At 42.7% G+C, this 12535-nt stretch overlaps 1 pseudogene; it reads left to right on the forward strand.

Annotated features, from left to right (window-relative positions):
* The first annotated feature begins 7615 nt into the window (after positions 1-7615).
* Positions 7616-10055, forward strand: LOC111757217 (PRAME family member 12-like; annotated as a pseudogene).
* Positions 10056-12535: the final 2480 nt, after the last annotated feature.

Consider the following 12535-nt stretch of genomic DNA (forward strand, 5'->3'; position numbering starts at 1 on the left):
ATTTGACCTCAATTTAGCCAACCTACAAAGGAAGTTTGTTGACAGTGTGGTTGGGCATGCCTATAGTCTCAGAATTTGGGGTGCTGAAACAGGGGAATTGCCATGAGTTTGAGGCCAGACTAGACTACGTAGTGAGTCTAGAATGCTCTGAATTACATAATGACACACTGTATCAACAAAACAAAAACAAACCAAACAAAAACAACAACAAAAACCTAGCAGTTTATCAATCAGCTCTTCATAATATTTGGGTTGTTGACCCACTTTTGGATCTTCTGAGCCTCAGAGGTCCACCAACTATTTGATGAATGAATCTGGGCAAATTCCTTCCCCTGTCCAGGTCTCAGATTTTCCAGATGGAACTTGGAGGAAGTCAGCAAAGCACTTAGGTCTTCTACCAAGTTTATTTGAGATTCTGGATGAAAACCTGAATATCACAGACAGTTTGAAGACAGCCTGGTTTGGAAGTGAGTTGAAGGCCAGTATGAGCTATAGAGAGACCATTTCCCAAATAAAACACTAAATAAACAAATAAATATTTATCATTTCCATCAATGACACTCATACTCTCTACTCAGAGTGATAAAAGCAATTGCTGAGGCAATAAAGCTTCTGATTTTAAAAATTATAGTTGAATGAAAGTTTATGTAGAGGGTATCTACACAGATTAGGTATGTGGCAAAGTAATTTCTTTAAGTCTGCTTTTTTTATTTGAGACAGGGTCTTGTTATATAGTTTAGGCTGTATTTAAACTGAGTGTTTAGTACAAGCAGGCCTTGAACTAACAGCAATCCTACTGCCTTATCCTTCCAAATGCTGGCATTATAGGCATGTGCCATCATGCCCAACAGAGTACAAAACAATTTAACAGGAAGACAGAGCTGGGGAACTGCTATTAAACAAGTACAGTTTTACTGGCCAATGAGAGTGCAGATTACTGATAGCTAATCTAAATTGAATGACCTTGATCAGCAACTGGAGAGGTCAAATCAATGGGGAAAGGAGCATAATACAGTCTCCTTTACTTTGTGTGCTGAAATTTCCAAAGAATTGATGTGGAATTGAGCCCAGCAGTAAAGTCATCACTCAATACTTCTTAAGATGCTCAGATATGAGTTATAGTATTGGTTTTTGTACTTGTGGTGCTGAGGCAGGAGTTGTATCATAAGTTTGAGACCATCATGGGCTACATGGAGAGTTCAAGGCCAGTCTGAAGTATATTGTTGTACTTCCCCGAAAAGACCCCTGAGATGAAAAATGGGGCAAAACCCCTGAGATGGAAAAGATGGGGTAGAACAATGTCGTTTTTAGGAAGAAGCACTTTTATTTTAGCTGGCCCAGTGACACAGTGCAGGTGGAATTTGCAAAGCTGTGCAACTGAGTTAGAGTTTTGACTGATTTTTGTAGTTCATTTATGATTAGCTCATTGATCATTAAGTACATACTGATGAGAAACAGAAGTAAAGTGGGCCTTTGTTCCCCTTTGCTTGAGGTAAGAGGCATTTCAAAGTGGGTAGTTAGCCAATTCATAGCCCTTGGTCTGCCAATTCCAGGAACATTTGTCTCTCATAAAGGGATCAATGGTTGACACAGCATCATTTGTCTCTTACAAGGGGAACAAATGTTGACATAGCATACAGGTCACTAAGGTGGGGGATGACGCATTACAGAGCAGCAGAACAATGCAGTCAGGTAATTTATAACTATGTGGTTGGTGCTTGGCTACTAGGGTAACAGGCTCAGTACAGAATGACACTATTGCTAATAAGTATCCTTTAAGTAACTATTTTTTGCTAATTATCTTTTAATCAATTATTTTAATTTTTCAGCATCTTAGTATAACATATATAGTCAGATTTTATCTCCAAAATCAAACAACCACAAAAATTTGCTTCAATATAAAGAACAAAAAAAGAAGTTTCTGGTATCAGAGACTTTCGACATTGGGAAATCCTGGCTGGTGATGCCACCATCTCAGCTCTTCCCCAGCTCATGTTCCTAGACCTCATCCTCTCAAACCACTTCACTGAGCTGATTCCAGATGATACACCCTCTCCCTTCTGAGGCAGCAAGACCCAGTGTCTCTCCCTGCACTTAGGGATAATGCTAAGAGTCTGTTGGGTTTTGTAGTGCTCTCTTTGACTTCCAAATACCCTCTAAAGCAAGTATCTTCTAATCATCATAATCAGATCGCTGAACAAGACCCCAGGCATTTGAGACATTTAGGTCTCTCACAGGGTCTCACTAAGGGCACCCTTCATAATAGCATAAACTCCCTGCTCACTTATTCATAATAATTTTGGCCTGATATCCTCTGAAGGAGACTTAAGTCTTCTTCCCCGAGGATAGCAGGAATGGAAGCAAGCTCACTGCAAAGAGTTATGTCCATATTTCTTTTCTTTCCTTCTCTATTTTTTAAAAATTTTAATATAGGACCTCAGCCAGGTGTGGTGGTTCAGGCCTGTAATCCCAGCACTCAGGAGGATCCTTTCAAGTATTCCAGACCAACTTGGGCTACAAAGTGGGTTCAAGGCCAGCCTGATTTGCATAGAGGAATCCTGTCTAAAAGGCAAAAAATAAAAAGAATTAAAATAAAAATAGACATACTGTAGATGTAGTATAAAATAGGACCTCATTAAATTGTTAAGGTGCCCAGGCCTGGCTCAAATATGCAGACCTCTTGCCTCTGCCTCCCAGAATACTGTAATTATAAAAAGTCTTATCATCATCTGTTTTCAACCAGCCTCATCCTAGGTGGTCCACTCTTCCCTGAGTGGACACAGGATTTGATTCCATCACCAAAGCCACCACTGATACATGGAGACTGCTGTTGTGTATACTATGAGGGTGATATGGCTGACTTCAAATAATTTTTCTAACTCTAAAATATTTTTGATATTTTTATGTACCTATATATTTCCTAACCACAGTTCTTCAGCTTTGCTGTCTTCTGCCTCTGTCAGGAGCAGATAACACCCTGCTCCATCTCACACACAGAACTATGATGGTCACATATGAATAAATCTTAACATCAGGGTGGAGTCCATCAGTGAATGGGTCCTCGACTGCAAAGTCCTATTCATTTCTTGCCTTTCAAAATGTAGCTTTTCATGCTATCTGTGCATTAACCTGGAGAAAGCTGAGTGCCACTCAGGATTAACTGGGTGGAGGCTCAGAATCACAACTGATTGGAAAACACTGCTTGAAAAGAGACACAGGATCAGAGGCAGTAAAAGCCTCTGAGAAGCCATCCAGGATCCTGGAGCCTAAAGCCACGGCCTGGATTCTTTGGAGGTCTGAGCACCGGGGCCACCCTCATCCCCCTTGGTGAGTCACTACCCTCCTCATCACAGATACCCTATCTACCTTCAGCCAGTCTCCCCTGTGATCTGAAGCCCAAAATGCCAACAATGTTCCTTTTTCTAAGGATTTAGGCACAGATGTGAAGTTATATTTTACTTTAATATACAGATAACACATTCCTCTCAAATAATTTGATATCTACTCTAAATTTCCAGGTTTTTTTTTCTTTTTGGGTGTTTAAGAGAAGGTCCTACTGTGTAGTTCAGGCTGATCTTCAATATACACTTTACAGGTCGTGATGGCCTCCAACTCACATCAGTTCTAACTTCAGCTTTCCAAGGGCTGGAGTTTCTGGCATGCTCCACCATACCTGCCTTAAATGCATTGCTTTGTTATTATTTTTGTATTGGAATTTGAATATAGGAACTCTGCACTGAGCTGTGTCTCAGACTGTTGCTCATTTTATTTTGAAACAAAATCTCAGATGTTCAATGGCCCAGGTTGAGTTCCAATTTGTAAATATTTTTTCTTCAGTATCAATGAGTGTTAATCCAGGGGTGTGTGACCACTGGTGTTTGTTTTTATTCTGAGAAGGTTCTCACAATTTCACCATGTTGCCTTAGCAGAAAACAAATTTCATTACATCCCCAGCTATTATTTTGTGTGGGGTCACATGAGAAGTTTTTATCAGTATATTACCTTAGCTGGATACAACTTTCATTACATTTCTAGCTAGTTTTGTTTTGCTGTGATTTGATTTGTTTTTATCTCACAAATTCACTAAGCTCTTTGGGCCTGTCTGAAACTTAGGATCATCCTGCCTCTGGCTCATAGATGCTTAAAGAAAGTCCAAGAACTACCACTCCTGTTTATGGATTTTTAAAAAACCTTTCCTTCTGTTCCCTAAAATTATCAACTTTCTGATTATATGAATGGATAATTTAGACATTCCTTTTCACAAAAAGCTAAAAAAAATTGTATGCAATTTTTTAAAGTGTGTCAGTGGGTGTGGTGGCTCCTACCTGTAATCGCAGCAATCTGGAGGCTGAGGCAGGAAGATCACCAAGAGTTTGAGGCCAGTCAAAGTAGTGAGTACACTGCTAGACTAAAATACATAGCAAGACTGTCTCCACAAGCAAAACAAAACAAAGCAAAACAAAAAAGTGTATGTTTCATGTCCATCTCCATCTCTAAGTGGTAAATTTCACACATGTGAGAAGGATGTGTGGAAATCTGCATCTCAGCATTTTCCATCCTAACTTCAAAGTGCTGTATACTTTATTACAAGAAATGTCACCATTTCTCATTCAAAATGTTTCAGTGCTGAATGAAATGAAATGGCTGTGATTCAGGAGGAAGAGGAAAAGGGAATTATATTTTTATTTTATATTTATTTATATTTTTAAGACTTGGAAGTTTCTGTTGACCAGATAATCTTTTCAGTTCTCTCTGTGAGATTATAAGAAAGGGGAGTTGATGATAGCTGTAGGAACTTTGGGGGCTACAGTGAGATTTCAAAGTCAGACATATAACAGGTAGTCAGAGTAAGATATCAGAAAACTTATATGTTATGCTTTGGCTAGCTTTGTGTTTTTAGCTCATGATGGGATATTTAATTTTTGTATTTTTGAGACATGGTCTCTATGCAGTTCAGGCTGGCCTTGAGCTCACTTTAGAGCCTAGGCTGGTTTCGAACTCACAACAAACCTCCTGCCCCATTCTACTGAGTGCAGGGATTACAAATGAGCTACCATGCCCAGTTATACTGTGATAATGTTAAACTCACTTTATAGCCACACTGGTCTTAAATTCCAAGGGATCCATTCTCCTTGCCTCCAGAGTGCTGGGTTTACAGGTGTGGCCGCCACACCAGGATGACATCAACCATTCCAAGGGGCAACACCAGAGTTTGCCTAAGTAAATCTTGACCTACTGAGCAAGGTGCTAAATAGTTCTCTACTTGCAGGTGAGGGAACTGAGGAAGGTTAAAGCATCTTCCCAAGGGTGCATAGCTCCCAGAGGGCAGCATCAAGTGAGAAGGTGGGTGGGGGGGAGGAAGTCCTTATGGTCCATGTTTGTCCAGTTCTCCCCAGCCTCCACCTCTCTGGGAGCCTCAGTCCCTCTGGTGTCCATCCCCTCCTCACCTCTTTTGTGTTCTACTCTCAGCCCTTGCTCCTCACTCTTCCACCTCCACCTGCACCTGTAAAGACAAAAACCTCAGAGTCCTCACTATCCCGTGAGTGTGGGCGACAAAGAAGCCACTGGGAAAGGGTGTGTGAGGACTGGGGTATAGCAGAGTGGGATGTGGAAAGCTGGGTGTCATGGCAGTGGTCATTTATTTCTGTTCCATGGACCAGCAGGACAAGCCCATGCTAGGGGTGGGATGGGGTGGGTGATAACCTTCCCCAGATTCACTGTAGAGACAAGGAAGAGAGCAGAGAGTAAGGAACACAGCAGAACTAGAGATATTGCAGAGTTTGGGCAGACTCCCTACTATTCTTCACCCCAAATCCTTAATCCAGGAAGGAAATCACAAATCTTCCCCAAGAGAAAAAATGAGGAACAGGTACAATTGTACAATTGTGAGCCCCATTCACAGATAAGGAAACCTGAGATTTAACAATTTAGCCAGAGCCACTCAAAACACTGAAGTGCAGAGTTGAATTCTGGGTAACACATTTTTCGCAGATTCCCACAGCCCAACGTAACACCGTCTCTCTATTTTGTTCTCTAAATTTTCCTGTCTGGTTCAGGTGATTTGTCTGTTCTCTGATTTTCTAAAATACTTCCCTATGTTTCAAGTCCCATCTCCACCAGCTTCTAATTCATGTACATTGTACCACAGAAATTAATAGGGGTTATGTTCCTAGAGCACCCAAGAATTGTGAATAGTAGTGAATTTTGGCTCTGGTCAGAAAAATGCCTGTAATGTTTATTTTCATATTTTATACCCAAAATATGCTAAGTCTCCTATAGTTATGCAATTTATTTATTTTTAAACATGTGTGTCTGATTTCATTCACTTTTTAAAAGTCTGTTTTATTTCAAAGAGAAAAAAAAGAGAAAAAGAAAGTTTCAAACATGTTATTCAGGGAGCAGCCATGGTACATACATTGTGCACTAGTATCCCCAAATCATTCACTCACAGCACAAGACATCTGTGTTCAATTGTTTCAACAGAACCAGCAGGTGCTGGGTTCTTTGGCAAAATCATAGGGCTTTAACAAGAGCAAAACTGAGAACCCTTGAATAGCTACATGCTGTGCAGCAACCTCTTACGATGCAGGAATGCCAGTGCAACTGCCACAGATGATTACAGTACAGCAGCCAATCAGAAGCAAAGAAAACTGAATAATGATCTTGGATTGGCTACTTGCAAACCTCACATGAAAAAATTGTGGAAGATTTTTGTGTTTTCCAAAAAATTCAAGAAGTCTCTGCAACCAAATCCAAATCAGGTTCTAAAGAAAAATTCATGAATGACATAGGCATTCTGAAATTCTGAACTGTAACTTCCTGAGGTTACACGATATTTTCATCCAGCAAGAGGTTTCACAGCCTACAAAATTCCCAGACCACCAGCTCACACTACTGAATGCTTATCCTACTGAATCTTTATTTCCAGTGCCAGGTGATGAATGAACCAAGCCAGGGAGCCAAATTTGAGGCAATCAGAAAAGACACATCCCTGCTCCTGCCAGCCAGGTGTAGGAGAGGAATCCAGGGTTCTATCATTCTTTAAAATGAAAATTCATAGCATTCATTTCATTGTCTACATATTTGTTTTACCAAGCATATTTGGGAAACAATCAGTTAGAGACCGGGCCATATGACTTTTCCAATTTCTTTTTTTTTTTTTTTTCTTTTTTGTTTTTAACCAGGGATTGATCTCACGACTGCCTGCTTGCAAGCAGGCGCTTATGCTGCTGAGCTAAATCCCCAGCCCCTATTTTCTTGGTTACATTTCCTTGGAGTGAGCATGAGAATATTTTTCCACAACACGTGGGAGTTGGTTTCTGATTCCTTGGCTCCCATTTGGCAGTGGGTCCAGAGTTTAGGGTGCTCAGTTGAAAAAAGGTGTGTTGCTCTCACCTTCTTCAACTGAGCACTAGTTGGCATCAGCAGTCCTTTGGGAAAATGAACACAAAATAGATCTGCGACAAACTGAGGACTCTGTGACCCTTCTTGGACCAGGAACTTTTGGTCAGCACATTTGTTTCCCGATGTGTGTGAATGGGTGTCTCAGCCAACCCTGAAAGGATGTCTCTTTTCTCAGTTTCCCCAGAATCCTTGGCCTTCCAGATTCACCAGGATGAGCATCCAGTCCCCACACATACTACTGAAACTGGAAATTCAGAGTCTGCTGACTGACAAGGCCTTGGCCATGAGGGCCATGGAGGATGTGCCAGGGGAGCTCTTCCCACCAGTGTTCATGGAGGCCTTCACCAGGGATCACACTGAAGTGCTCAAGGCCATGGTGCTGTCCTGGCCCTTTCGCTACCTGCCTGTGGGAGCCCTGATAAGCATGTGGAAACCAAGGAACTTCAACACTCAGGTGGATGTTGTCCAGGTGCAGAACAGGATGTTACAAGGTGTGCTGGGTGGGGTCGATGTGCTGCTGAGCCAGAAGCTTGGTTCCAGGTGAGTGTAACCCAGGTGTCCTGCAGGGAGGGCCATGGGATTTGAGTCAGGGACTGAAAATTCCAGTGATAGTAGAGCTAAACAGTAAAATGAAGGCTTCTGATGCTGACTGACACAGGGTCAGAGAAGCCTTGCCCCCTGCTAAACCACTGAGACAGCCAGAAAGGGAGGACAGCTAATGCTGGAGGCAGCAGTTAAAGGAGCAAGTCCCTGACTCCTGCATAGGCACTAGAGGTAAAAACTGGACACATCCAAGGGGTAGTAGAAAAAGAAAATAGCAATAGACTCTAGAGTTGTGGAAGTCACAGGAGGAAACAGGGTCCCAGTCTCAGTTCTCAAGACTCCTTCCTGGTCTACCCACAGGAGTTTGAAATTGCAAGTGCTGGATATGCGGGATGAGAACTGAGATTTCTGGAGAGTCTGGGCTGCAAATGAATTGGAAGACTGCTCCTCAGAACTCAGGAGGAAGAGAAAAACAGAGAAGACTCCACCAAGGATAGCAAAACAGCAACCTCTTACAATGACTTTAGGTCTGTGGCTTAGTGAAAAATATTGGAGTCCATTCAAATCCTACCTGCTCAAGTGGGCCCGAGAGAGGGAAGATCTAGTGGAGCTGCATTGTACAAAGCTGTGTATTACAACCAGGTGCTTTAAAAGATCACGGAGGTCTTAGAAATGCTGAACCTTGATTCTGTGCAGGAGCTGAGTGTGGGTTATGACTGGAGACTCTATACCTAGGCTTCTTTTGCCCCTTTTCTGGGTCAGATGCGAAATCTTCACAAGCTAGTTTTGTGTGAAATCTCTGTGATTCCTTTTCTCATCCTTCACCCAGAGAAAAGACATCAGTGGATCACCCAAATTACGTCTCAACTTCTTAAGCTTAGACATCTACAAGAGATTTATATGAACTCTGTCTCCTTAATGGAAAGCCACCTGAACCTAATACTCAGGTAAGAACTGGAGCTCTCTCTGCAGAGTCAGAAAAGTCTTTCTCTGTTCTAAAAAAGATTAGGAAACATGTACAGTGCACCATCCACGGGAGCTGTGACAGAGATTAAGCACTGAAGTACCAACACATTACTTTTTTCACTTCTTACTCCTATAAAATGGTGCCACATAGCCATCACATTGGAAACAGCAGAAAAGAAAGGGCTACACTGACAGAAAGCCAGGAGATTTGTTCAGATATTGTGAGACCAGGTATGTTACTACTTCCTCAAGAAGCCTATCTAGCAAAAGGTGTTGATAAACACCAGGGCCTTTCTCTATTCCTCCTAACAGTCACCATGAGACACCTTTGACCCATGGTGGACCAATCACCAGATGAGAAGTGTAGGAGTCTGGAGACGATGGTAAGGAAAAGAGGTCCAGGACAGGGAACAAGAACACAAAATCTGCTGAGAGCCTTTTGGGCAATCCGTGTGTTGGCCAGTTATTGCCTGTTTTTTCCTTCCTGCTTGTGTCCTGACACCCCCATCAGGAAAGAGCTGTGGTTTTCTGCTTGGGTGTGAGGAAAGGGACTGCCAAGTTTAAAGATCCAGCCACACAAGCAATTGGCAGAAGAGTCAGGCCTCAATTGGGCTGAATAAAGATGACTTGGCCCTCCATGTTGCTGTTTCCCACCCCCTCCTACTTTTCACCAAGTGCCATGTCTAACCAATTGGTCTCTCTGCAGGTGCCTGACGTGCCCCTTGGAGACTCTCTCATTAATTCACTCCCAGCTTTCACATAATGACTGGAACCAGATGCCTCACTTGGAAATCACCAGACACCTAAAACACTTGGATTTGAGTTATATCAGGATGACTGACTTCTGTCCCGGGACCCTCTGAATTCTACTGGAGAATGTTGCAGCCACCCTGAGCATCCTGCATTTGGAAAATTGTGGAATCACAGATGCACAGCTCTGTGCCTTATTGCATGCCCTGAGCTGTTGCTCCCAGCTCACTGCCTTCTGCTTCATAAGGAATTTCATTTCCATGGACACCATGAAGAGCCTGCTGTGCCACACCACCAGGATGAGCAACCTAAAGCTGGAGCTACACTCTGTTCCTCAAGAGGTTTACATTCCTTCACATGGTGACAACCAGCAGATACAGAACCAGGTTTAGGAAACAATTAGGAGAATCATAAAGCCACTAAATCATCCTAGGACAGTTTAGTTTTGCATTTTTCACTGTGAATGCTGTTGCACCTGGCCGTGGCATAACATTCACCTCAGTCCATGCCCTGCCTGTGTCCCTGTCTAACTGAATGTGCATATCATATGTTTCCTTCTGGGCCCCAGGAGCACAGATCTCTTCTGTAAATATGGGTGAGACAAGGACAGCATGCAGCAACTTTGGAGAATCACTGACTTGAGAGCAGAAGTGACCTTTGTGTACCTGGGGTCTAGATAGGATCAGAAATAGGAATTTGAGTTTGTAGATGTGAATTCAGGCTTGAGATGAATGTGTGGATGTATGTAAAGAAATGATCAGAAATAAAGGGAATGTGAGTCGTTCCTTCTTGACCCTTTGACCTGATTTCCAGCTTAGAGCTCATGAATTGGTAACTGAGGGGAAAAGGCCCTGAGCTGTGTGATCAGTGAGGTCTGGGCTCTGGAACTCACAGCATCAAGTAGAGACACTCCATACTGTGCATTCCCTTCCCATCCTTTGCTTTTCTCTAGTCATACATTACCTCCATGTTTCCTGGTTTTTCTCCCCTTTCCTAACCTGCACATGTTGCAGAACTCATCTTAGGGCCTTCCCACTGAGATGCAGCCACAGAGATTTTTGATTCCAGACAACGTCCTTCTGAATGTCTGGGATGGGCTTGCCCTTGTAAGCATTCATGATTGAGAAAGTTGTCTTGTCAGGATAGACCTTTGTACTTACTTTTTCTTCTTCATTTCTGTGCTTCTGTTTTGTATTAACCTAAGGTTATTAATCTCAAATTCATTTCACAGGACTACTCACTAAAGAAGAATTTCTCTGAGAATTGTAGGAGTTCGGATCAGCAACATGCCTGCTATGGGAGGCCACAGATGACACCAAGGTATAAAAACAAATGGGGTGATACTGGGGAAAATCAGACCATGTGAACTGCGGTGACACCAAACAATTTGGTGACAGCATCCTGTGCCACAAGGGCCACACTCGAGGCCTGGAACAGCCTAAGAATAAGGAGAAAAACTCCTTCCTGGGGAAGTGGTAACCTGATCCAAAAGCCTTCACCCTGCTCAGTGGTGTGTGTTGGTGACTCAGTTTTTGGTCCTTAGCTACAAGGACACAGTGCTTCATTGCCCAAGGAGAGCCACACTGCTGGAGTGGGAGTAACACCACACTGTACACAAACAAAGCAAAACAAAACAAGGAACAAAGATACAGCTGAACCTATAAGGCTTACTTAACAACTACTACCACAAAACACAGAAGAAATCAAAACAAAAGGCCACAACATTTTTCCAGGTTACTTTCCCTCAATACCTGAGCTGCTTTTTACTTAAAACTGAAGTTTATTTAGCCTCATTTTAGTCTCATTCAGAATGAAATCCCTGGCCACTGTCCATGCCTCTATGCTGCCTGGAAAATATCCTTTATGGGAAGAAACCTGACAATAAAGGTAGAGGGCACTGCTCACACCCCCTAGGATAACTGGGTCTTGGTTTGCACCTATGTTTCCTCTTCTGCAATTTCCCCAAGAGAAAGGGGAATGTGGGACCCCCTCATCCTCCCACAGGATCTGTGCTCTCAGCTCTGTGGCAGCTCTCATCTTTAGATTTCAACTTCTCAAGAAACTTCCACTGAGTTTATTGGTTTTCTCATAATGGGAAGTTTTCCAGGCTTTAGACTGCATCCTGTAATTACAGGACACAAGTTATGGGTCATTCTGAGGGTCCCAAGAGAAACACCCAGAGCCACCTGCCCAGCCCCCAACTTACCTCTTCTCCCAGGAACCAGTTTCCTGCCTCAGTCTTGAACTTCTCTCAAGCCCTCAGGGGCTCTACTCTGCCATCCTGATTGGATACATGGTCTACTGTGTTATGGATCAAAATCCCAAGTCAGAGTTTTATATAGTTTTCTAACCATGGTGGCGATAACATCACTGTCTTCATAAGTGTAATCAGCAACTTGAAATCGTGTGTGTGTGTGTGTGGTGGGGTGTTGGGCCTGGAAATGAATTTGGGCCTCTACATTGCTCTACATTCTCAGCATGTCTTTATTTTAGTTTTCAGTTTGAGTATGGATTGGCTGTGGCTATGGTTTATGAACTCATAGACTTTGCTCTTATCTGCAGACCCGGCATTTGTTATATTTTATTTTAAGACTGGCATCACCAGAATTGGCGGCACTTACCTATAATCACAGTGCGCAGGAGGGTGAGGCAGGAAGATCACAGCAAGTTCACAATCAGTGTGGTCTATACTGGGAGTTTAAAGCAAACCAAACTAAAAAATACAGTGAGACTGTCTCAAAACACAAGCATGCAACCAAACAAACAAACAAAATTGAACACAGACTGGAGTCTGATTGAGTAGCTGTCTTACCAGTTTGGACTTGATTTTTGGCCCCCCTGCCTCAGGCTTCTAGAGGGCCACAAACACACC

The sequence above is a fragment of the Cavia porcellus genome, unplaced genomic scaffold, assembly GCF_034190915.1.
Source record: "Cavia porcellus strain 051 isolate PalLab524CR breed Dunkin Hartley unplaced genomic scaffold, mCavPor4.1 scaffold_25, whole genome shotgun sequence".
NCBI lineage: Eukaryota > Metazoa > Chordata > Mammalia > Rodentia > Caviidae > Cavia > Cavia porcellus.